The 22,073-nt window shown below is 55.8% G+C and overlaps 1 long non-coding RNA gene across 2 annotated transcripts; it reads right to left on the minus strand.

The window, feature by feature from the left end:
• Window positions 1-404: 404 nt before the first annotated feature.
• LOC129150963 (uncharacterized) lies at window positions 405-3,178 on the minus strand. 2 transcript variants are annotated; one of them, XR_008557756.1, is made up of 3 exons: window positions 3,135-3,178; window positions 2,785-2,896; window positions 405-1,418 (listed from the first exon to the last, which is right to left on the minus strand). It is a non-coding gene; the product is annotated as an uncharacterized LOC129150963 (long non-coding RNA). The 2 variants fall into 2 exon arrangements; XR_008557755.1 differs by having other exon boundaries at window positions 405-1,436.
• Window positions 3,179-22,073: the final 18,895 nt, after the last annotated feature.

Consider the following 22,073-nt stretch of genomic DNA (forward strand, 5'->3'; position numbering starts at 1 on the left):
AGAGACTGGCCTTCAGGTGCACTTCCCCAGGGCTCGCCGCGGGCCCCTGGCCTGGCCCAGAGGGTCTGTCCCTTGACCCTGGTCTGGGGTCACTGGGAAGGGCAGGGTGGATGCGGCGGCCACAGCGCAGAGAGGAGGTGAGGCTGATGTGGGGCGGGGCAGTGAGAGGTGTCTCAGGACAAACCCGGGACATCTGCCTGAGAGAGCCGCAGGAGAAAGGAAGGGTCCCCCAAAACAGCCGAGGAATGGGGAGGGCCGAGTGCTGCGTTCTGCCCGGAATGTGTAGCGTTTGAATCAGAAAAAAACAATCACGATAAAGAACCTTGTTATGGCGCAGTCCTATTTTTTTGTGTAAAACTATTTTTAAAGTTTGATAGATTTTTCACATTATTTTTTTCACTGTCACTACAACCCAAGAAAACATTGATGAGTTGGAGGAGAATGAGAAAGGGCCCTGGGATTCCCACGCACAGAGCGCCAGCGGGATTCACCCCAGACGTGGTGGCTGCTTCGCAGGAAGAAACCTGTGGTGCGATTCATACGAGGCAGCGAGGGAGGAAAACCAGGTTGTCACCTTGACAGATGTCCAAAGGAATTTCACAAATTCGGCATCCATTCCCGTCTTTAAAGAAAACCTTCACAACCAGAGAAGCCAGTGGAGATTTCACATACATAAGTGTTTCCAAATAGAACACTGAATGGGGAACAAACGCTGGCCCCGTGTGGGCAAAGGCCTGACCAGTAATTCAGAGAAAAAGCCCCCACGCACCTCTGGTCACCGCGCAGGCAGAGGTGTCCATGGCCTCAGGACGCACCTGCAGACAGAGATGAAGACCCGGGGGCTCCGTCTGCCCAAGGCTGAGTCCTAGGGCCTCACCCCTCCCTGGTTCCGCACCTACTGCGATGACTGAGAGGCCCCAGAGCCCCAGCATGGACGGAGGCCCAGTGTCCCCAGCAGGCAGGGCACAGAGAGGCCTGGCTGACCGGCAGACACCCCTGCCTCTTCGGCCAGATGGGGGAGGGGTGCGGGTGGCAGCTGTGATGTCGCTCCAGAGGGGAAGCTGTGGCCTGTGGCCCGGGCGGCTGTCAGGCAGTGCACTTGCCATGAGCAGCTTGACCTGGAGCTTCCTCACCCAGAGAAGGAGGCGTCTCCCCAGCGTCAGGGCAGCGTGTGTCCCCTCCCCCCGGGCAGCACAAGCAGAGGGCGTTTCTTTACTGGCCTCACACGTGGTGCAGACAGAACTTGGACAAGGAGAAAGGGCCCAGGGGTCGGCGAGGGGCGGGCTGAGGGGACCCAGCGGCACCAGTGGGTGCGGGGACGTGGGGGAGTGTAGGACCATGGCCCCGTCTGAGGACGGTCCTTGCTGGACGCTCTAATTCCACAGCCAGGGACTTTCAGAGGCAACCAGGGCCTCCGTCTGTGGGCTGAAAAAGAGCTGGAGAGGAGGTTGGCTCAGGTGAAAAAAGTCGTTTTCAGAATTCCCTTTGGCCACCCTGCCACCCTGCCCCAGCCCAGGTGGAAATTCACGGGGCATCCTCACTGTCTCCCACCCACTGGCACCTCCATGTCCCAGGTCCGGGGGCCCCAGGCCATGCAAGCACTGAAGAAATGCTGACCAATCCTGCAAAGCTGATTAGAGGTGACACCCTGGCCCGGTTGCCATAGCTACACCCACCCACCGACCTCATCTGTGCAAGCCCTTGAGGTTTCTTCTCACTCAGCAGACACGTGAGCACGGTAGGTGTCTGCCTGGCTTCCTCGCCTCTTCTTCTTGTTACAGATTCTACCCTCTCCCCTCCCCCCAAGTTGCCAGGGAGGTAAGCCTGGCACAGTGGCAAGTGGCCTGGGGGATGAACTCAGCTGAAGAAAGAGAAGCAGAGGTGGAATGAGGCAGATTTCTGACAGCATTGTTCCAACGCCTGGATTCAGCCGTGCCTGAAGTCCACTACTGGACTTTCAACCAGGTGAACCCACAGATCTGACTTCTGCTTAAGCCAGTAAGCATAGTGCTTCTGTTATTTAAAGCTTTGAGTCTTCTGAAAGACTCGCAACTACTACACTAGGCCACAGGCAAATCGCCATCCTCTTTGGAGTGTTTGCCAAGCCCTCTGTCAGCCTAGACATAAACTCCACAATTTTGGTTATTCCAGAGATAACAGCCACCTCCTCCTCCCCCCGCCCCCCCCCCCCCACCACCACACACACTTACTCCTGCCTACACTAGTAAGCTCACAGTGGGAGTGTCAGTCCCATGGAGGCCGGCAGGACACACGAGACTCCAGCCAGTGCCCTGCCCCCGCCCCCCTGCCCCGCCGCCCCCCACCCCGCCAAAGCCAGGTGCCACTAGACAATTCACAGGCCCGAAGCCAAATAATGGAGCAAGGTTTTTCTGAAGGCTACATGTATTCCTAAGGCCTAAATACTTCTATTCTGCAAATGCTTTCCTTTTGTATTTTTGCCGGGAAATGCCTTCTCTTTCCTGAACCAGCGGCACTGGTGAAATAAGGCTGACCCCACCCACCCCCAACATTTTTGGTGTTTGCCTTGGAAACTTCCCCGCTGCGCTGCGTGGACCCCAGCATCTGAGAAGCGCCGCCCCAATAGGGAGGCTCTTTGCACATCCTTTTGGGAGGAGAATGGGCTGATTTTCTCGGCCAGCAGAGGGGGCCCCAGGAGTGCCTAATCCCCTTGGCTGGGCCCCACACAAATTGGGCTCTTCCCTCTCTGAGCTGCTTGGGATGCCCTTAGTTAGCAGCGGGGAGCTTCGGGATCCGGAAACTCACCTGGTGACTATTCCTTTTGACTTTCTGCACTTTGAAGTGACTTCCTGAGCGAAAGCCTCCTTACTTTGAATCGGAGGTTTGTCAGCTGCATGGTAAAACCTCACCCGGCAGGCTGTCGAAAGCAAAAATAAAAATGTCCAGAAATTCTGACTGCTGGCCAGGGCTGGGCCCCGCCCACCCCCCCCCCCCCCCCCCCACCCCCCCCCCCCGCATCAGATCTTTTTCCTCCCACACACCTGCCCTGGTTCTGATTCCAATGGCTGAGAACGCCTACCAAGTAAACTGGCTATGGAAAATGGTGGTTCATCGTTCTTACAAAGTGTTTTGTTTGGGGTTTGGGTTTGTTTTACCTGCCGGGGCAAGAGTCTGCATCCCATTCTTAGCGGACAGATTTCAGCAGAGAGAGCAGGAGCAGAGCCTTCCGGGCAGGAGGGCTGGGGGCAGCGCCATCCCCCTGACACACGGGGACTGGCACAGGGGGGCTGGCACAGCGGTCCTGGGCCTCTGCAGACGGCTCCCTGTTTTCCTGACTCGCCTGTGTCTCAGGCAGACCCACCTGGGAGCCCTGGGGCCAGGCGCCGGCCAGGCTGCAGCGAGAGCGGTTGGAGATGCTGCCTTTTCCCAAAAGGCTTGCAAAGGTGTTTCCGAATAATAATCTGCTCAACAAAAGCAGTAACTCATAGTTTATGCAAGGCGATAGAAACCCCAAATGAGTCACAAGGTATTGGGCGGGCGGGGGGGGGGGGGGGCGGGAGGGGAGGGAAGGGGAGTCCTCCCCCGTTCGGAATGAGTAATCCCTCTGAGAAGCTACACGCAATCTACAAGAAAACTGTCTCCAGGGCGAAGGTCCAAAATAAGGAAAAACTAGACAGGAAGGCTTGGCTAAGATGCCCGCCTGGGGCGGTGTTCACAGGTAGGACTTCGGCCCCAGGTGTAGAAAGCTTCCTCCACTAGCCCTTACCCAGAACCAGAGGACAGGGCTCCGGGTGGCTGGCTTGGGGCAGGAGACAGGTGGGCTGCAGGGCCTGCAGGGAGCGGCAGTGCCATGGGCCAGCAGCACTCCCGCTGCCCGGGGCCTGGGGAACCGGGCATTTGCCCCGGCAGGTCGGGGTCCCGCTTGCAGCTGGGAGTGTGGACTTGGCTCTCTGTTACATGTAAGATCCCGAGTCAGTGACAGCGCAGCTCGGCCTCCGTCCCGGTGGCAGAGGCAAACGTAGTGGTCCCACAGCCCTGCTCACCGCCCTGGTCGCCTGCCCTTTCCTGAGAGCACTCCCCGTTCTCTTCTTCCTCAAGAGAGCTTTTGTCTCCCAGCATTACCTCCAGACTTCCGCGCCCAGAGAGTCCCAACCGCAGACACACAGAGACACACGACACACGGAGTGCAGGCCGCTGGACCTCCTCTCCTCCAGAACAAGGCACGGACGGAGTTAGACCAGCAGGGTTTGGGAACCGTCACTCAGAGACGTCAAACCCCAGTGCCGGAAGCCAATTCCAGCATGTCATAATTGCAAGAGTTTCATCGAAAGGTTGATGGAACTTAGGGACTCAACAAGGGCTGAGTCACATATGTCACATATGTTATCTTCCTTTGGGGAATGGCTAAAGGCATTTCCCCAAACCTGAAAAGGATACATAAATTAATTGCTTGCTGCCAGACAGCTCAGGCCATCTCAGTCTACATGTTATTGCCTCCTACTGGCCAAACACCTGAACAGCCATAGGCTATTCCCCAATCTGACAATGGATTCTATACCAAATCCTACCCTTTGAAGTGTATGTCTCCACCTTGCCTTAGGACAATTTGTGTTAATAAAAAGCAAGGGGTCCTGAGACAAGGGGAACTTGATTTCTTCAGCCAAGCTCCTCTTCCCCCCCCCCCCCCCAAATGCCTTTAAAAATTACGTTTCGTCTCTGGCCTCTTATTTAATTTATGCTCAGCCCCTTCTCCAGGTTTCCTGAACCCTTCTAGATGCTGGATCAAGACCACCGGTGTTACCCCAGTGCTCTCTTTTTTACCAGTCCCACTTCTCTTACTCACGCGCAGGGGGTCCTACTCAGTTCAGAGGTTCTTTTTCTAGTGGCACAAGCAGAGTGAAGCCTGTTCCTAAAACTATTGATGCGCAGAAGGAAGGTGAACAACGAGAGGAAACCCAGACTGGAGCGCCTGGCTCCAACCCCCAGGAGGGCCAGGGCTTCACCTAAAATTACTGCTCCCGAGCCCTGTATCCGGGGCCTGGGGTGGAACGCCGCTCCGTGAACACCCGTCGCTGTGAAGAAGTAAAGATGGAAAGGACAGGGCATTTAAATCAATCACAGATGAAGCCTGGCTCCTTCTGAGTGTCCAAGCTGTAAAAATTGGTTCCAATATAATTCCGCCCACATCAAAAGCCAGGCTCGAAGGAGGCTTGCAGGCAAGCTGCCGATTACCTTTTTAAAGATTGGCTCATAATTATAGGCTTAATTAATTACACGAGGGATTTGTTCTTAAAAAGGTGTATAAACTGTGTCCTGTTTGCACCAGGTGGTGGCCTGTGGGAAGGAAGGAGCCCCATGCTCTGAGACCTGTGAACACGGGTCTGTTCGTCAGAAAGTCCATCTCTGCTTTTTATGAGAAAGGAAGCAGCACAGGCCTTTTAGGGGGAGAAAGTCAGCCCAGGGCAGAGAGTGGATTTAAAAGTACAAGCTTCCACCTTAGCTTTCTCCCAGGTACAAACTGATGTTCACATCCTGGTGTGAAACATCCCAGAACTTTTTGGACAAATACCGGCAACAGGTAGATCTATTTCCATTGCGATGTCACGACATTCTGCCTGCGCCGTGCTCTCTCCGCCCAGCACACATCCTGGCCCGAAGCACCCTTTCTCCGCTTGGCTTTCGGTGCAAAGCGGCTTCAGTTTAAAGAGGTTCGGCTCTGTTTTAAACGCTTGTGGGCGTCAGGTCTCAGAAATGGGCGCACAAAGTCAACAACACGGGGCGGGGCAGGGTGAATGAAGGCGGCCTCCGGGCTCGGGTCCCCAGGGGCTCTGCGCCTGCTCTATGCTTCTCTCGTTCTGTTGTGATGCAAACACGATCCAGACCCTACCTGTACCCAGGCTACGAACAAGGGGAACGGCCAGCCAGTGGGGGCGGGTTTTACTTCCCTGGGTCCTGAACTGAGATAACTTTTTTTAAACCTCAGAAGCAAGATTCTCTCGTGATGTTACCGACTGTTCTCCGCGGGCAGCCAGGCGCCTGCCCTTCCCAGCCTCCCGGGGAAGGTGCCTGCATGTCCCTTTGCCGGCCGGTCAGGGTCTCCTTGCCGCCTCCTGGCAAAGGACAGGGGCTGTCTCTGGAAAGTGATGGAGACGGGGTGGCCAACTCAGCCAGGTTTAAAGCAGCAAGTCCCGTATGCCCGGGGCCCCCTTTGTCCCGGGAGAGCCAGGACGGTCGGTCTCCGGGTGCAGAGCAGTCAGTGCCTTCCTGGGAGCTCGGTCAAAGCCAGATTAGGGGGTTAGTGGACGGCTGGAGTGCCCTCCCCAGAAGGCAGATGTTGGGGATGGTGGCCGCTGTTGAGGGCTGGTAGCTGCCTTCATGCGGGGGGGGGGGGGGGGGGCGGGGGGGGGGGGGCTGGGGAGCTGGAACCTCGCTGTAGCTCAGGACAGAACGGTTGTGTGTGTGACTGGCACCTAGCAGGTGACCAAAGAAAGGGCACGCCGAGGCATTGGCACCGTGCCTGACACTTTGGCTGAGGCTCAGGGCCCCCTTCCCTGTAATTTGTCTTCAAGGTCGGCCCCTCTGACCTTCAACTTCTATGCGCAATATGGACTCTCAGATCTCCAACCCTGACTTTGAGATCTGGCTCAATCCCAACGGAATCCACCCAGAATCTGGGAAGAGGCCCGGCTGCGGGCAGGCTCAGACTCGACCAGGTTTTGCCTTTCCCCAAGGCACGCGAGAGATGAGGCGGTGTGACACCCCGGCACCCCTCCACATGGCCCGGCCCCAGCCCGGCAGGGAGGTTGGGAGACTTTGCAACATATAGGGAGGCTGATGGGAGGCTGGGGGCTCCTGATCACTCCCATGTGGCCTGGCCCCCCGTCCTGCAGGCAGCCCTGCGCCCTCCCCCTGCTATCGTGGCAAGCACCCAAATCGCAGACATCTGCCCACGCCGGAGGATCTGAGTATGTTTAGTTACCCCCTCCTCCTTAACACTGATACACTTTCACTAGATAATGCCATGTGATGAGGGTATTGTATTTTCCTGCTATAATCAGGAGATAAAAATTCGTAGCCTCCTCTGGATCAAAACATGCAAAACATTTGCCATTCTTATTGTTCACATTTTTTTTTTTTCATATCCTCAGGTGAGGATTTTTTATTTTATTTTTATTTTTTATTGATTTTTTACAGAGAGGAAGAGAGAGGGATAGAGAGTTAGAAACATCGATGAGAGAGAAACATCGATCAGCTGCCTCTTGCACACCCCCTACTGGGGATGTACCTGCAACCAAGGTACATGCCCTTGACCGGAATCGAACCTGGGACCTTTGAGTCCGCAGGCCGACGCACCATCCACTGAGCCAAACCGGTTTCGGCTTATTGTTCACATTTTTAAAAAGAGTCGATGACTTGGCACTTAAAAATGAAGAGATCACCTTCTACAATCTAGATTTATTGATGCTCCTAAGAAACAAACAATCCAAAACCCCAACAAACGAACAAAATGGGAACCAGTGGGGCTGGCTCCAACCACCCGCAGGGCTGAGGGGCAGAAGCCTCCCGGAATGGGATGTGGATCCGCCAGTTGCCACACTCCGCACCACTCCCTATTGCTCCGCGTGGCCTCTGCATGCACTGCCGTGTCAGTGAGCAGACGGAATCTCCTGATATGCTCCTCTGTGTTTGCGGGCAAAGCGGCTATGTGTGACCTGTGCCATGTGTAACTGGAACTGCTAAGTGTCTAGCCAATATCGTCTCTCCTTCCCTCCCGCCCGCCCACCCTCCCGCCCTTCTACCTTCCCTCCCTCCTAAGAGAACTCTGCTTTTATTCTGAGTGGTACTGTGCTAAATGACTTTATTCCTAGACTAGAGGCTCAGTGCATGAAATTCATGCATGGGTGGGGTCCCGAGACCTGGCCAGCAATCAGGGCCTATTGGGGCCGTCTCACCCAGTCCTGATCAGGTCCTGGCCGGCCAGGGCCTGCCTGCTGCCGGCCGGGGCCTGCCAGCTGCTGGACGGGGCCTGCCGGATGGGGGGAGGAGGGACAGGGGAGTGACCGTGGGAGGTTGGCTGGCCGTGGGAGGTTGGCTGTGGGAGCGCACTGACCACCAGGGGGCAGTTCCTACATTGAATGTCTGCCCCCTGGTGTTCAGTGTGCATCATAGCGACTGGTTGACCGGTCGTTCCCATCATTCCGGTCATTCGGTCGCTTAGGCTTAGATAGATAGATAGATAGATAGATAGATAGATAGATAGATAGATAGATAGATTCCTTGCAGGTAGAAGTGGCCCTGAGAGGTGAGGAGAAGGAAGTCATTGCATGGGCTGCTTGGTAAGCTCATTAAAGGCAAGCTGACGCAGCTGAGACGTGGGCCCTTTTTCTCAGGGCAACACCCTTGCTCCTTTCTTCTGCCGGAGTAAGTCATGATGGCCGGAGCTCCAGCAGCCGTCTTGGACCATGAGGAGGCCTAAGACGGGAAGTCTCATGCTAAGAACGACAAGCAGAAAAACAGAAGGAGCCTGGACTCCCCATGAAGGGGCGTCAGTGCCGGTCTGCCCGTTCTCCTCCAGGTGTGTTCCACATGAGAGTTAAGTCACTTATTTGAGTTCTCTGTTATAGGCAACCAAATGTAACTCTGACAACACACTTCTCGCCTTCATTTCCCTTCCGCATGGAAGTATGTTGCAACTCACTCCAGGTGCTCGTATGGTCTCCAGCCTTGCAGTTTGGATCTAGCATCGAAGTCAACGCCTGTGCCCAGGAGCTGGTGAATCCTGGTTCCTACAGTCCCCGAGGCATCTTAACATGGTCGTTCCATCAGACAGTCGCTAAGAGGTGTTTTACAAAGGCTGAAATGGAAATGTACTTTATTCCAAGAGCTCTGGATTGCTTCCTTAGAGTCCTGGGACTTTCAGGATGGAGTGCGAGGGCCCGTGCTCTGCACCAGCATCCAGACCTCCCACCCTGAGCCTCCGAGGGCCCTGGGCCTCCTCTCTGGACCCCGGAACTTGGATTTTGTCCTTAGACTGAAGCAACCCAAATACTTACATAGGGTTAAATTTTTCATTTGGGGCCTGTCCCAATTATGCCTCAGTTAATTGATTATCTGTCTGGACTCAGTGGGACAAACGCAGGTGACCAGGAGTCAGCAATAACGGCCTATCCCCTGGTGCTTCAATGTCTAGGCCAGTGATGGCGAACCTATGACACGCGTGTCAGCACTGACACGCGTAGCCATTTCTGATGACACGCGGCCGCATGCCGAGGATGAAACATTTGCTGCTCCTGAGGATGAAACATTTGCGACTAGAGTCTTGGAGTTAGTTTTTTCCTCAAAGTGAGACACTACCTGAGTTATGCTCAGTTTTTTGGCGAAGTTTGACACACCAAGCTCAAAAGGTTGCCCATCACTGGTCTAGACAGCTCAGCCGAACCGGAACACATGACACACAAGACAGAATGAGTATGCAATCACACAGGGTTTATTTACCTATTCCTAGTGGGTCCTGGGCTCCAGCAAAGGCCACCCGGCGATGCACACCGAAAGACGGAGGACGAAGACAGAGACAGACAGGCGGCCACCGTTGGTTCAGGCTCACACAGCAGAGCAGTCAGGGGCTTGTCTCACGGAGCGACGCGGAGTCCTCCTCTTATCGAGCAGGAGACGTCAACTGAAGCCGGCCCCAGGCTTATATAGACCGCGGTAAACAACGTGTGTCCTTATCAGTGTGGGCCAGACGGTGTGCCTTATGCTGGGAGCAGGGCGTTTACACTGTGAGGGCTCAGGGCTTTTACATCAGGATAGTGGGGTGTTCATTAATTTTGGGAGTTACAGAGTATTGGGGTTTCCACACAGCAAACATTTCACACAATAATTATTTCCTACATTAGAGGGGTTTCCTTATGACCATAACATTATTATAGCAGGGCCCACGGTATATTTTTCTGTAAGGTCTTGGAACATTTTGCTCTGGATTCAAGGAAATTTTCTTTAGTCTCTAGAGTAGCAGGGCCGTCCCACGGAACCCTCTGGCCACACGTGGCCACACGTGGTTGTTGAGCTCCCGAAAAGTGGCCAATGCGACTGAGGAATGGGAGTTCAAAGAATACTTCATGTTAATTCGTCTAAATGACAATAGCCACGTGTGTGTTGTGACCACCGTACTGGGTTGGCTGGCTCTGGCTTCTCTCCTGTAGATGGTTGGGATGCCCCGTTGGGGTTTTAGAGGAGTGAACTTCCTGCCTCGAATCCCAACACCTCCACTTCTCCTAGACCTCAATTTGGCCTTGTTCCCTGGTCAAACCTGGGGTCCCACCTCGCTCTCTAGGAGTGCATGCTCTCCTCTGAGCCGAAGTCCCCTCCACACACAGCCTGCAGAGCTGTCCTGAGGGCTGTATTAAAGGACATGCCGTATGCAAATAGCGTCTGGCAAGTAATAGTTGCTCCATGAATAAAATAAAAGGTAATAGTTGCTCCCTCCCTGCCCTGATTTCCCGTTGTTTGAATTCAGGCTTATCTCTCCTCCCACAGATCAGCCCTGGAGGGCAGAGTTCTGATCCTACCTTGAACCTGGCCCAGCGCTGGAGCCATGGGGAAATCAAGGGACTCGGACAGTTGTGGAATGGGATTGCCACGGGTCCTGGTGGGATGTGTCCTGAGGGTCGGTCGGAATTACCTGCACCTGGGTCTCAGCCCAGGAATGCTGTCTCTACAGAGAGGGTTTGTCTTTTTTTTTTTTTTTTTGTACAGTAAAGGTGGAGATTTATTGAAGAACAAGTCCAGACTCCCACGTGGGGAGGGGGAAAGGGTCCCTGGTTTGTCCTTTTTCAGGTGCCTTTCGAGTTAACCCCTCTGCCTTTGAGAGCCAAAGGCCCCAACCTTTTGGGCTGTGCCATTGCCCCTGGGGCCAGGCTTTTTCTGACTCAGGCACTCTGATCTTGACCCTTAAACAGAAGACGATTGAGGGGTTTGGTATGGATTCCAGAGTAGTGAAGTTTAAGAGGATAATTCTCGGGTACGTGTGCTTGGGGTTTGCTACGTGCTTCCTATGAAGCCTATCACGACATTTTCAAACGCCCTATCATCGTGCCCATTGCACACGGGGACAAACTGAGGCTCACAGAGGTTAGGTTAGGTAACTCCCCAAGATCACCCAGCGGAAGTCACAGCAGCAGGACTCGGATCCAGACTGCACACCCCTCCCCGCCCCCCCCCCCCCCCCCCCCCCCACGCAACCACCAGGTGGCCCTCTGCCTGCCACAGGCTCACAGGGCAGGCTCCCTCCAGGTCTTCGCACCCCTGAATCGCGATGAGGAGGGTCACGTGATCGTTGCTTGGCTTGTTCCCCAGGTATAAATATTTTCAAATAGGTCTTATCCTGGGAGTAGAATTCCAGATGAAATATAGACGCACAACAAAACTTGAATTTCAGATAAACAGTGAGTCACTTTCTGAAGTATAACCGTGTCCCGTGCCATATTTGGGACACGCTTATACTAAAACAACTGTTTGCTGCTTCTCTGAAACTCACAGCACCTGGGCGTCCTGCACTTGACCTGCTCTATCTGGCAGCCCGCAAGGCCGGCGTGTCCCCGCCCTCCCCGAGCGGTGGTCTCCTGGTCTCCTGTGTCCGGCTGTGTGCACAGCAGGCAGGTTATCCCCACGCACACCTGCGTCAGAACCGAAGGAAAAGGAAGTGAGGTCTCCCAGGAAGCCCAGGGCTGCTGACTGGTTATGAATTCACCGCCCAGGCGCCTGCTCCGCCAGCTCTCACTTGTGCTTTGCTGCCATGGTTTGCCGACGGGGATGGCAGGGTGGGGCTCTGCGCCTCTCATCTGCTGCCAAGATTTGGGGCTCCCAGTTACTCTTGTCAATCTTGGGTTTAACCATTTAGCAGCTGTAAAGAACTCATTAAAAATGCCGAAATTTATTGGAAACACCTCCCGCCCATTGGGAGGTAGGCCAGCCCGGAGCCCTGTACCCTCCTCTTCTGTATGAGCCACAATGAAACTGCTGACTGTAATTTTACAGGATGGGCTGGGAAAGGGTGTGTGTGGGGGGGTGGGGGGCGGGGGGGCAGGAGGAGGGCTGGGAGGGAGGGAGAGGAGGAGAGACCCTGCAACTCCAGGGGCCAGGCCTCTAGAAAGGCGATACCTAGTGCTGACCCCCTGCTCGGACCCCTGCCCACCGGGGCGCAGACTCTGCCAGCCCCTGCCTCGCCGAGGCTGGGCTGCTCGCTGGGGACCCCCAGCTGCTGCCTGCCTCCCAGGTGTCTCTCCTTCGTGAGGGCATATTGTGCAGATGCTCTAACTACCCACCTTGGCACGGAGCACACTGCCTGCTGTGATTGGTCAGGTGACACGCAGTGATGGAGCCCCCGCCAGGCATGGGGGACACAGCGACCAACAGACTTCCCTTCGCCAGCTCCACACCCTCAACTTTACCTGGCGAGGCCCCTATTATGGGATGTGGCTATTGCACCCAAATTTTTTCTGTATGTCATAATGCTGGCATTTTCATCTGATCCCTTCTGGATTTCACCCACCCTTTTAAATCTAGTTTGAGCTTTGTGGGGTTTGGAAGCTATTGCTTTAGTCTGGATCCCAGGTGTGAGATGAGATCACAGGTAGGGAGCGGCTCTGATGCCCTATCACCCCTCCCAGGCCACCCTCCTCTCACCTGGGCACCTCCCCACCCCCCACCCTGTTCTCTCTGCTGCTATCCTGGCCCTTGTGCCTTCTGTTCCAAGCACAGCCACCAGAGGGCGCTGTTGAAACCTAAATCGGACCATGTCACTCGCTGGAACCCCTGCAATGGCTCCTTCTGGCTCAGGGTGACAGCCAAGGTCATTGCAATGACTCCTAAAGCCCCTAGAGCACAATCTCGTAACTCCTGTGGGGCAGGAGGCTGGGGGTGGCCTGAAATCCCATCCGAGCCGCTGCAGGAAAACTGCGCCTTCCAAAAATTAGAACCTCAACTTCCATTTGGAACACAGAGGAAAGTTCAAGCACCTGGGGAATTGCTTCAAACCAACATAGGAAAATGTCGTATTTCACAGATGTCATTTAAAAAACATCTTTGAATTATTTTTTTATTATTATTAATTTTTTTTGGGGGGGAGAGAGAGAGAGGGAGAGAGAGAGAGAGAGAACCATGGATGTGAGAGAGATGATCACGGATCAGTTGCCTCGGAACCAGGGATTGAACCCGAAACCGAGTTTTGAGCCCTGACCGGGAGCCGCGCCCTCGGCCTCCCGTGCACAGGGCAGCGCTCCCACGGGCCGCGCCGGCCAGGCCTGGAATTCTTAAATGTAATCTCAACTGTTGCTGTGTTCTTCCTTTGTTGAATATTGTTTTTTAATTGATTTTTACGATTTCATTCCGTGTTCATTGGACGTTTTTTTTAAAGATGGTGACAACGAAGAACTTGAAGACATCTCCAGCAAATTCCCGCTCAGGGATCGTGTGTTGCCATGACAATCATAAACCCTGACATAAACCAGGTGCATTTATGGACCTAAGTTCAAAGTTTTCCTTCAGAAGGCGGCAGGGTTTTAATGGAAAGTGTTAAACATACCTCAGTGTTAAATACACCCATAATCCTTTCTGTTTGGTCCTCCTTATCGTAATTATAGGGTCTGGTAAGTGAATGTAGGCCGTCCCCCAGCGCCATGCGGCTGCCCCGTGCCTGTCTGCTTGACCCACTGCGCTGTCTACATGCCACGGTTCCTGTATGCTCGTCGCCTGCAAGGGGCGGGGAACAGAGAACAGAGGCCAGTGAGGCTCCTGGTGTCCCTCTGTGCAGGGCTGAGCTGGGGGGAGTGCTGAGACCCGGGAACCAGGGCCTGCTGCAGGGGTAGGAAGGGAGACATTCAGGCTCTCTCCCGAGCATGCAGCAAACAGCCACTCAGCTTTGGTCTCTACCAGGGACCCGGAGACCCACACCTGCGGGAGGCCAACGCGCAGGGCGCCGGTGAGCTGGGGGCACGCATTCAGAGCACGCATTCAGCGCACACTTCCACTGCTCTCAGCACCCGGCGTGCTGCTGCGGGCGGCCACGGGGACAGAGCCTGCCCCCTAGGACTCACGCATCCGTGGCCAAAATAATGACTCCCTGGCAGGCCTGTCAGGGCTGCATATGCCCGGACCCGCTTCGTCCTCACATGGACCCTCTGGAATGGGGATGAATGATCTGAGGGGCCAGGAGGCCGCCCAAGGCAGGCGGGAGGACCTGGGGTTTGGAGCAGGTGCTCAGCTCCTGTCTCTCTCAGGGTGGGCGCGGGGTGGCACGGGGCGTGAGAACAGTGTGTGGAGCCAGGCATCTTCGGAAAGGCCCAGGTGCTCTGAGCTGGGGGTCCTGGCGGGGCGCTGCGTGCTGGGGCAGGACCACGCCACGCTCCTCGTCAGCAGTTTCACCCCTGCGCTTCCCTTTCATCCCAGGAAACCTGGCATTATTCCTGCGAGATACAGATCAGCCGCTCAACCCACTCCAGATCCCAGCTGGCGGCCGGGCCGGTGCTTGGCTCCAGGCGGTGGGCGTGGAGTCGGGCACAGCGGACACAGTTGGGAAGCTCCAGGCCGACGTTTTGCAAGCCTCTCTTTCTGGGAACAGAGTCCCACGTCCCGGGAGCATCTCTGGCGAGCTCGCTGCCTTGCTTCCGTGCAAGGACTGAGGGTGGGCAGGTTGTGGTTTCATTGCGCCAACGTTTGTGTTGGAAGCGTGAAGTGTGCACAGGTGTTTCAGGCAGAACCAATCCCCTTCCTCTTTCTTGAGGGTGACTGCCAACAACTCCCACGAGGCCGTTAACCGTCGAATTTCCGAGAGACTCCCAACCCTGTTCTCCTCTACCCCTCCTCTCCTCCACCCGGGGACTCCAGTTAGCTCTGCAAGCACAACACCGAATGAGAAGATGCATATTTAATTCCTTTTAACTTTAAAATAAAGGCACTCATTCTCTGAAGACTCAAGTGTCTGAAAAGTCTGTCCTTGGGCCATCGTCAGGAACGTGGGCGCCGATGAGTGGCCGGGACTCGGTGAGCGTCTGAGGGGGTGGAAAGCTACAAGCAAGCTAAATGCTTGACAATGGGGAGGCTGGCATCACGGCCAAACCACAGGAAGGAGCGGGCCTGGTGCAACCACAGCAGCGATTGTATTCCAGGACAAAAGGACATGGGAAATTCTCATGGTTCGCAATGAGATGATTAAAACCTGCCGTCTAAGCTGTAAGTAATGAAAGGAGTTTGTGTAATTCCATCTCAAATGTGGAGAGAGAATGGAAGGAACTGCGCTGAAATAGTAACGGGCCTTATCCCCGGGTAGCGGGATTTTCTTTCCTTTGTTATATCTTTATTTTCTAAAGTTCCACTTCAATAACCTTTGACTTCAGATAATAATCAGGAACAAAAATGTTATTTTAAAAGAATGAGTATCTGTCAGGTCCAGCCTGACGATTGAACTGGGCTGAGGTAGGGAGGTGGGATTTGAGAAGAGAAAGAAAGACAGGACAGTGGGATTCGGGAGGTCCACAGCTCTCGAGAAGCTCTGGCAACTTTTATTAGTAATACAGTGCTTTTTATACATAAGACACTAAGCAGGGAATCACTCACAAGGAAAACATTCTTTGTTTCTCTAAAATCACTACTGGAGGGATAAGTTGAAGGACAGGTCTCTTGTTACAATAAATCTCACTAGATGGGTACATATTTCTTGGTAAGCCATGAAAGTGGCTCTTATCCTACCGATAGCAGTCATATAAACAAACCTGGGAAAGCTCTGTAGGCAGGGGCTGCTCTCGTTATACCGATTAGTTGCCATCCAAACAGGCCTGGGAAATCTGTGCGGGTAGGTGCCAGCCTTGCTAGCCCCTACAGGTGCAAGGGCCGGGTCAGCTTACAGCCCGCTCCCCACAAGTATCTCTTTGAGTGGCCTGAATCCGAGCCATGTTCTGTTCTCGTTTATTGCCCTGTGACTTGCAGCATAAGCATGCTACTCTTCTGAAGGAGACGCGTTTTACTTGTTTTGTTTTCTGGGGAAAGAGCGGAATGTATATCCCATAACGCAGGGGGCGGGGGCAGGGACAGGAAGTCCACACAGAGGGAAGGGATTCGCAGCTGGAGGTGGAGCACAGATGGGTTTGGAAGCATCGGCAGGTTCATAACCCTGAGCCCCTGAGAGGGACTGAACCGCAAAGCGCGTGAAACACGCTGCCAACTACAAGAGCTGACTCTACTCAGGTCTTCAAAAGCACGGGGACCAGACTTCACCTGTTTCTGGCTAAAGTTTCTCCCTTTCCCTCCTCCCCTCCTGCTGTGGAAACCAGAACAGGCTGCACAGCTTTCGAGGTCCCTGGCTTTTACCAGCCTGGCCCCGCAGCCCGTTTGGGATCTGCATTGTTTCTGCCCAGAGGTCTGGGTGCTCGGCTGTGACCTGCCCGCACCCCAGGAGCCCCGCCGCCACGCCCCTCCCCCGCGCTCCAGTGCCCAAGACGCCCGCGATGGCGCTCCTTCATGCAGGCCTCACAGGGAGGCCGGGATGAAGGGGCCAGGTTTCCTATTATGCCCACTTCACAGAACGGGAAGCTGAGGCTCGGGAATAGAGGAACTGGCGGAAGCTCCTCCAGCCGGGAAGAGGTGAAGGCAAGTTCGGTGTCCGTCTCTTCTCCCAAACCTTATGGAATCGTGCAAATGAGAGCGGAGCCCTGGGATGCACGAGAGCCCCAGGTGGGCGTTCACCTGGACGACAGGTAAACGCTCTGCTGTTGTGAAGCAACGGCTAGATTTAGCTTGGCCCACGGGGAGCAAAGATCGCAGGGACGGGCTGCACCTGCCCACTGCGGCGAGTGGGTTCGTGAGGAGGCCAGCGCGCTGGTAGCCTCCCAGCCTCCGTAAGCGAGGGCAGCGTCAGCACCCCAGGGTGCCCGGCCGGTGAGAAGGGCCGGGGTGAAAGGCCTCTTCCCAACGTGTGGTCGGCCCAGCTGAAAGCTGTCAATCAAGCGCAGCCCAGGAACCAACATTTTTACTGGTCACTTCCATTTTTATTTGTTCTGAAACTGATCAGCTCAGCACGAGTCACTTCGTAGAAGCTGAGAAGTGAAGGTGCCCCGCGTAATGGGCACATCTCAAAGTGGACGCCCAGCTTCCAGAAGATTCCAAGGAAAGGAATCACTACCCAACCAGCCCAGGGCGCTGGGGGTGGGAGTGGGGAGGGAGAAGAGGACTGAATTCGGAGGTTGCGGCAGGGTTACCAGATGAAACACAATACACACTCTGTACGGGACGAAATTAGACTGGAAAGGTATTTGTTGTTTTTCTGAAATTCAGATTTAACTGAGCATCCTGTCCTATGTTTTATCCGGCAACCCTGCCTTCATTTTCCCTCCCTGAGCAGGGGAAACACACACCTAGAAAACCACAAGGCAGAAGAGACTTCTAGAACGATCTGATCCCCTTGCTGCCTCGATTAAAACCTTTCACCGCGTCCTGCTGTTCGTCACAAGGTCTGAGTGTGTGAAACTGATGCGCCTGAGGACTTGTCACAATATGGGCGGTTCAGTCCCTCTGCGAGTTTCCTACTCAGCAGGTCTGAGTGGGCCCGAGCATTTGCATTTATAACAAGTTCCCAGAGGGCCATGCTGCTGGGCCCAGGTCCACACCTGGCGGCCTCCAACCTCCTGCATGTCTGTGCCCACACGGCCCTCGGTGCTGCCGCTCCTCGAAACCTCTCCAGCTGATCCCGCCTCCCCAGCTGATCCCGCCTCCCCAGCTGATCCCGCCTCTCCAGCTGATCCCGCCTCCCCAGCTGATCCCGCCTCCCCAGCTGATCCCGCCTCCCCAGCTGATCCCGCCTCTCCAGCTGATCCCGCCTCTCCAGCTGATCCCGCACTCCCTCACTCACTCACCAGCCCACTGGCCTCCCTGGAGGCCCTCAAGAAAACTCTTCCCAGTCCCCACAGGGCCTTTGCACATGCCGTCCCCTCCACGAACTTTGCCCCACCCCATTCCCATGACCCCGGGAGGGAGGGAGTCTGATTCCTGCCATATTTTACAAGTGTAGAAACAGGTGACTTAGGGGGACCTAAGTCACTTGCCCAAAGTCAAATGGCTGATAAGAGGGTGAGTCAGGGGCTAGGATTGCACCTTCCTGTCTCCAAAGTCGGCCTCGTTTGCACGTTGCTGCCGCCCAGACCAGTGTGAACGTCTGTTCCGAGCCGCTCTTGCATGTTGAGCTTTGTGGCATTGCTACTGGTTAGCTATTTATTTGCCCTCAAACCGAGCCCCGGAGACTTGGTACATTGGGTTTTGGGAAACAAGTTCAAGTCCACCCTTGACACCCTTCAACACCCAACAGACTTAGCTCACATACCCTGTGTCTCAGCATTTGTCTGAACTCAAAAGTGCGTCTCCCCACCCCAAACACACACACACACACACACACACACACACACACACACACACACACCTAAAGGCTATAGAGAGAGGTCTGACACTTAAAGTTGCCATGGCAACTGAAAGCATGTTCCCTGAATCTTTCCCAATGGTAGGATGATGTCAACTTCCTTTCTCCTTCTAGGAAATAGTTCTGCTCTTGGCCTCTGCAGTGACGGTGAGGCAAGGGCCTGGGTCCAGGTGGTGAGTGGAGGCCAGGTCCCTAGGACGGCCAAGGGCGTCCCTGTGCCTACCACCATCTTCAAGCTCTCTTGGTTTTCAGAAGCTCTGGTTTTACCTTCCTGCCTCCAATTCACTCATTCATTGGTCCATTCATTCCACATCACGCACTGAGCACACCGGCCGCAGCCATGACGCAGGGGCCCAGGGGTGAACAGAACACTGCGGCCTCCAGCCCCTCCGCCCCCTCCGCCCCGGCAACCGCATCACCCAGTGACACAGGGGCACGGAGCCCAGTGCCACCCAGGAGGACAGGGCCCTGTGGGGCGCATGCCAGTTGCCTCCAGGCCTGTGGGCTGGGCAGAAGCAAGGTCGCAGTTAGCCAGGTGGAGGGCAGGAGGTTCCAGGTAGGGACCTGGGGCAGACGAGGCCTCTCCGGCCTAAACAGTGCCCTGCAGCTTCCTCAGCCGGACGCCCTCCCCCATCTTCACACGTGGCTCCTTCTGGAAGCTCAGTGACCCGCTGGGTGCTGCCTGTCCAATGACAGGTGAGCAGCTCCAGGAGGCTGGGGCTGGGCTTCCGCTTTGTCCCACCTCTCGGTCCTGGGCCCGGGCACCACCGGGTCAATGGTGGGCGAGTGAGGCCGTGCTGTCTGGGTGCAGAGAGCACAGGATCACAGGGCAGGGCCAAGGCTTTCGCTTCCTGTTCCCACCAAGAGCCCATCTACCGCACGCCCACCCTACCCCGCCCCGGCCCCCGCCCCCTTGGGTGTAATTCCCAGAGGGCTTTTCCCATTCATTTTTATTTTCCCAACAGCCACGGACTGAGTTGTCTTCGCTCCAGGTTGGGTGTTTCCTGGTTGTTTGGGTTTGTGTCTCTGGGGAGTGAATAAGAAAGTCTCCAGTCTGCCAGGTACAGCGGCGGGCATTTCCCTTTGCTCAGCACAGGCACACAGGCCCTTCCCGGGATCACACAGGCACACAGGCCCTTCCCGGGATCACAAAGGCACACAGGCCCTTCCCGGGATCACAAAGGCACACAGGCCCTTCCCGGGATCACACAGGCACACAGGCCCTTCCCGGGATCAGCAAAGGCACACAGGCCCTTCCCGGGATCACACAGGCACACAGGCCCTTCCCGGGATCACACAGGCACACAGGCCCTTCCCGGGATCACAAAGGCACACAGGCCCTTCCCGGGATCACAAAGGCACACAGGCCCTTCCCGGGATCACAAAGGCACACAGGCCCTTCCCGGGATCACAAAGGCACTCAGGCCCTTCCCGGGATCACAAAGGCACTCAGGCCCTTCCCGGGATCACACAGGCACACAGGCCCTTCCCGGGATCACACAGGCACACAGGCCCTTCCCGGGATCACAAAGGCACACAGGCCCTTCCTGGGATCACACAGGCACACAGGCCCTTCCATGTGATCAGCAAAGGCACACAGGCCCTTCCCGGGATCACACAGGCACACGGCCCTTCCCGGGATCACAAAGGCACACAGGCCCTTCCATGTGATCAGCAAAGGCACACAGGCCCTTCCATGTGATCAGCAGAGGCACACAGGCCCTTCCATGTGATCAGCAAAGGCACACAGGCCCTTCCATGTGATCAGCAGAGGCACACAGGCCCTTCCATGTGATCAGCAAACGCACACAGGCCCTTCCATGTGATCAGCAGAGGCACACAGGCCCTTCCCGGGATCACAAAGGCACACAGGCCCTTCCCGGGATCACAAAGGCACACAGGCCCTTCCCGGGATCACAAAGGCACACAGGCCCTTCCATGTGATCAGCAAAGGCACACAGGCCCTTCCCGGGATCACACAGGCACACAGGCCCTTCCCGGGATCACAAAGGCACACAGGCCCTTCCCGGGATCACAAAGGCACACAGGCCCTTCCCGGGATCACACAGGCACACAGGCCCTTCCCGGGATCACAAAGGCACACAGGCCCTTCCCGGGATCACAAAGGCACACAGGCCCTTCCCGGGATCACACAGGCACACAGGCCCTTCCCGGGATCAGCAAAGGCACACAGGCCCTTCCTGGGATCACACAGGCACACAGGCCCTTCCCTGGAATAAGCTCCCCCGGAGCCCTCCCCCTACCAGTTATTTTTAACTTGAAAAACAAGACCTGAGTTTGACTCTTAAAAAATGCTGAATGCTGTCTCTGCCCCCTCCCCCCAGCTCCAAACTGGGCGCAGGAGCTGGGCACCCTTGTCCGCAGGAGTGTGATGGGGGAGGGGCGGGTCTCAAAGAAGGAGGGAGCAGGCCCAGGCCAGGTGACACCATGTGAGCGCACACCCAGGGCGCCCCACGCCCACGTTCTGTTCATCCAGCTGGTGATGGTCCCTCAGATTGGCCCTTCACTGCACCCTCACAGGCTAGGCTGCCCTCACCCAGCACAGTGCCCTGGGCCTTCTTTCTTGGGGACGGTCCCCGGCCTCCACTCACTGGATGCCAGTGGCCATGCTCTCCCCCCACCCCCCCCTTTCTGACAACCAAGCATGTGTCCAGATGTCCCTGTGGGGGGAGACAAAGCTGTCCTGGGTGGGCCCCCCTAGCTCGGCCCACACTCCCCCATCTCTGTCCCGCTCCCTCCTCGGTGGCCTCCCAATGCCACCAGCCAGTGCTGCCCGTGGGCTCCTGACACCTGCTCCTGGCTCAGGACAGGAGCCCCTGGCCTGTGTCCGCAGGGCCTAGGTGACCTGGGAGGTAGGAGGCAGGGGGTGCTCAGTCAGTGCTGCTGAGGGAGTGGGGGCTCCTGCGGGCGTGTCCTTCCTGCTCTGGCCAGCGCCCCCCACAGGCCCGGGCCTTTCGGTTGCTTGCAGCCATCCTACCCGGGAGCAGCCAGGAGGCAGGGACAGCCCACTTCTAACGCGTGGTGTCATCCCCCCATTTTACAGGTGGGAACCAATGCTGAGGACGCTTAGATAATCTAAAAGGGTCTCGGTGGCCGTGCCGGTGTTTTAGCCCAGACCTGTCTGACCCTCAGCAAAAAGGGACTAAAAGGAACTTACCTGAAAGAAATCCACACCCAGGAAGTGATGAAATCATGGCGACTCCTTCCTCTGCCAGTTTGGGTGACACGTGACTAGTCTCATCGTCTCTGGGGGTCTGAGTTTCTCCCTTTCAAACACGCCAGGGTGGCCGAGATACCTCCACATGCCTGTAGCTCTAAACGTGTGGACTGCATGTCCCGCCCCCCTCCCCGCCCCCACCCCTGCCATCATTCCCTGGGCACCCACTGGGCTGCAGTTGGTAGAAACCGGGGTGAAGTATGTGCCTTTGTGGAGGTAAACAGGAGCCTCTCTCCCTGCCCATTTGGTTTCAATTCTCCACATTCCTCGGCACATTTTGTTGTCCCGATGCGATAGATAAAATCTCGAAAATGTAAACTGAAGGGGTAGGGGGTGGGGGGAGCCTGGGAAAGCTCAGATGGCGAAGGAGCAAAGGAGCGTTTGGAGTTGGTCCGG

This window comes from Eptesicus fuscus, chromosome 12, assembly GCF_027574615.1.
Source record: "Eptesicus fuscus isolate TK198812 chromosome 12, DD_ASM_mEF_20220401, whole genome shotgun sequence".
Taxonomy (NCBI): Eukaryota; Metazoa; Chordata; class Mammalia; order Chiroptera; family Vespertilionidae; genus Eptesicus; species Eptesicus fuscus.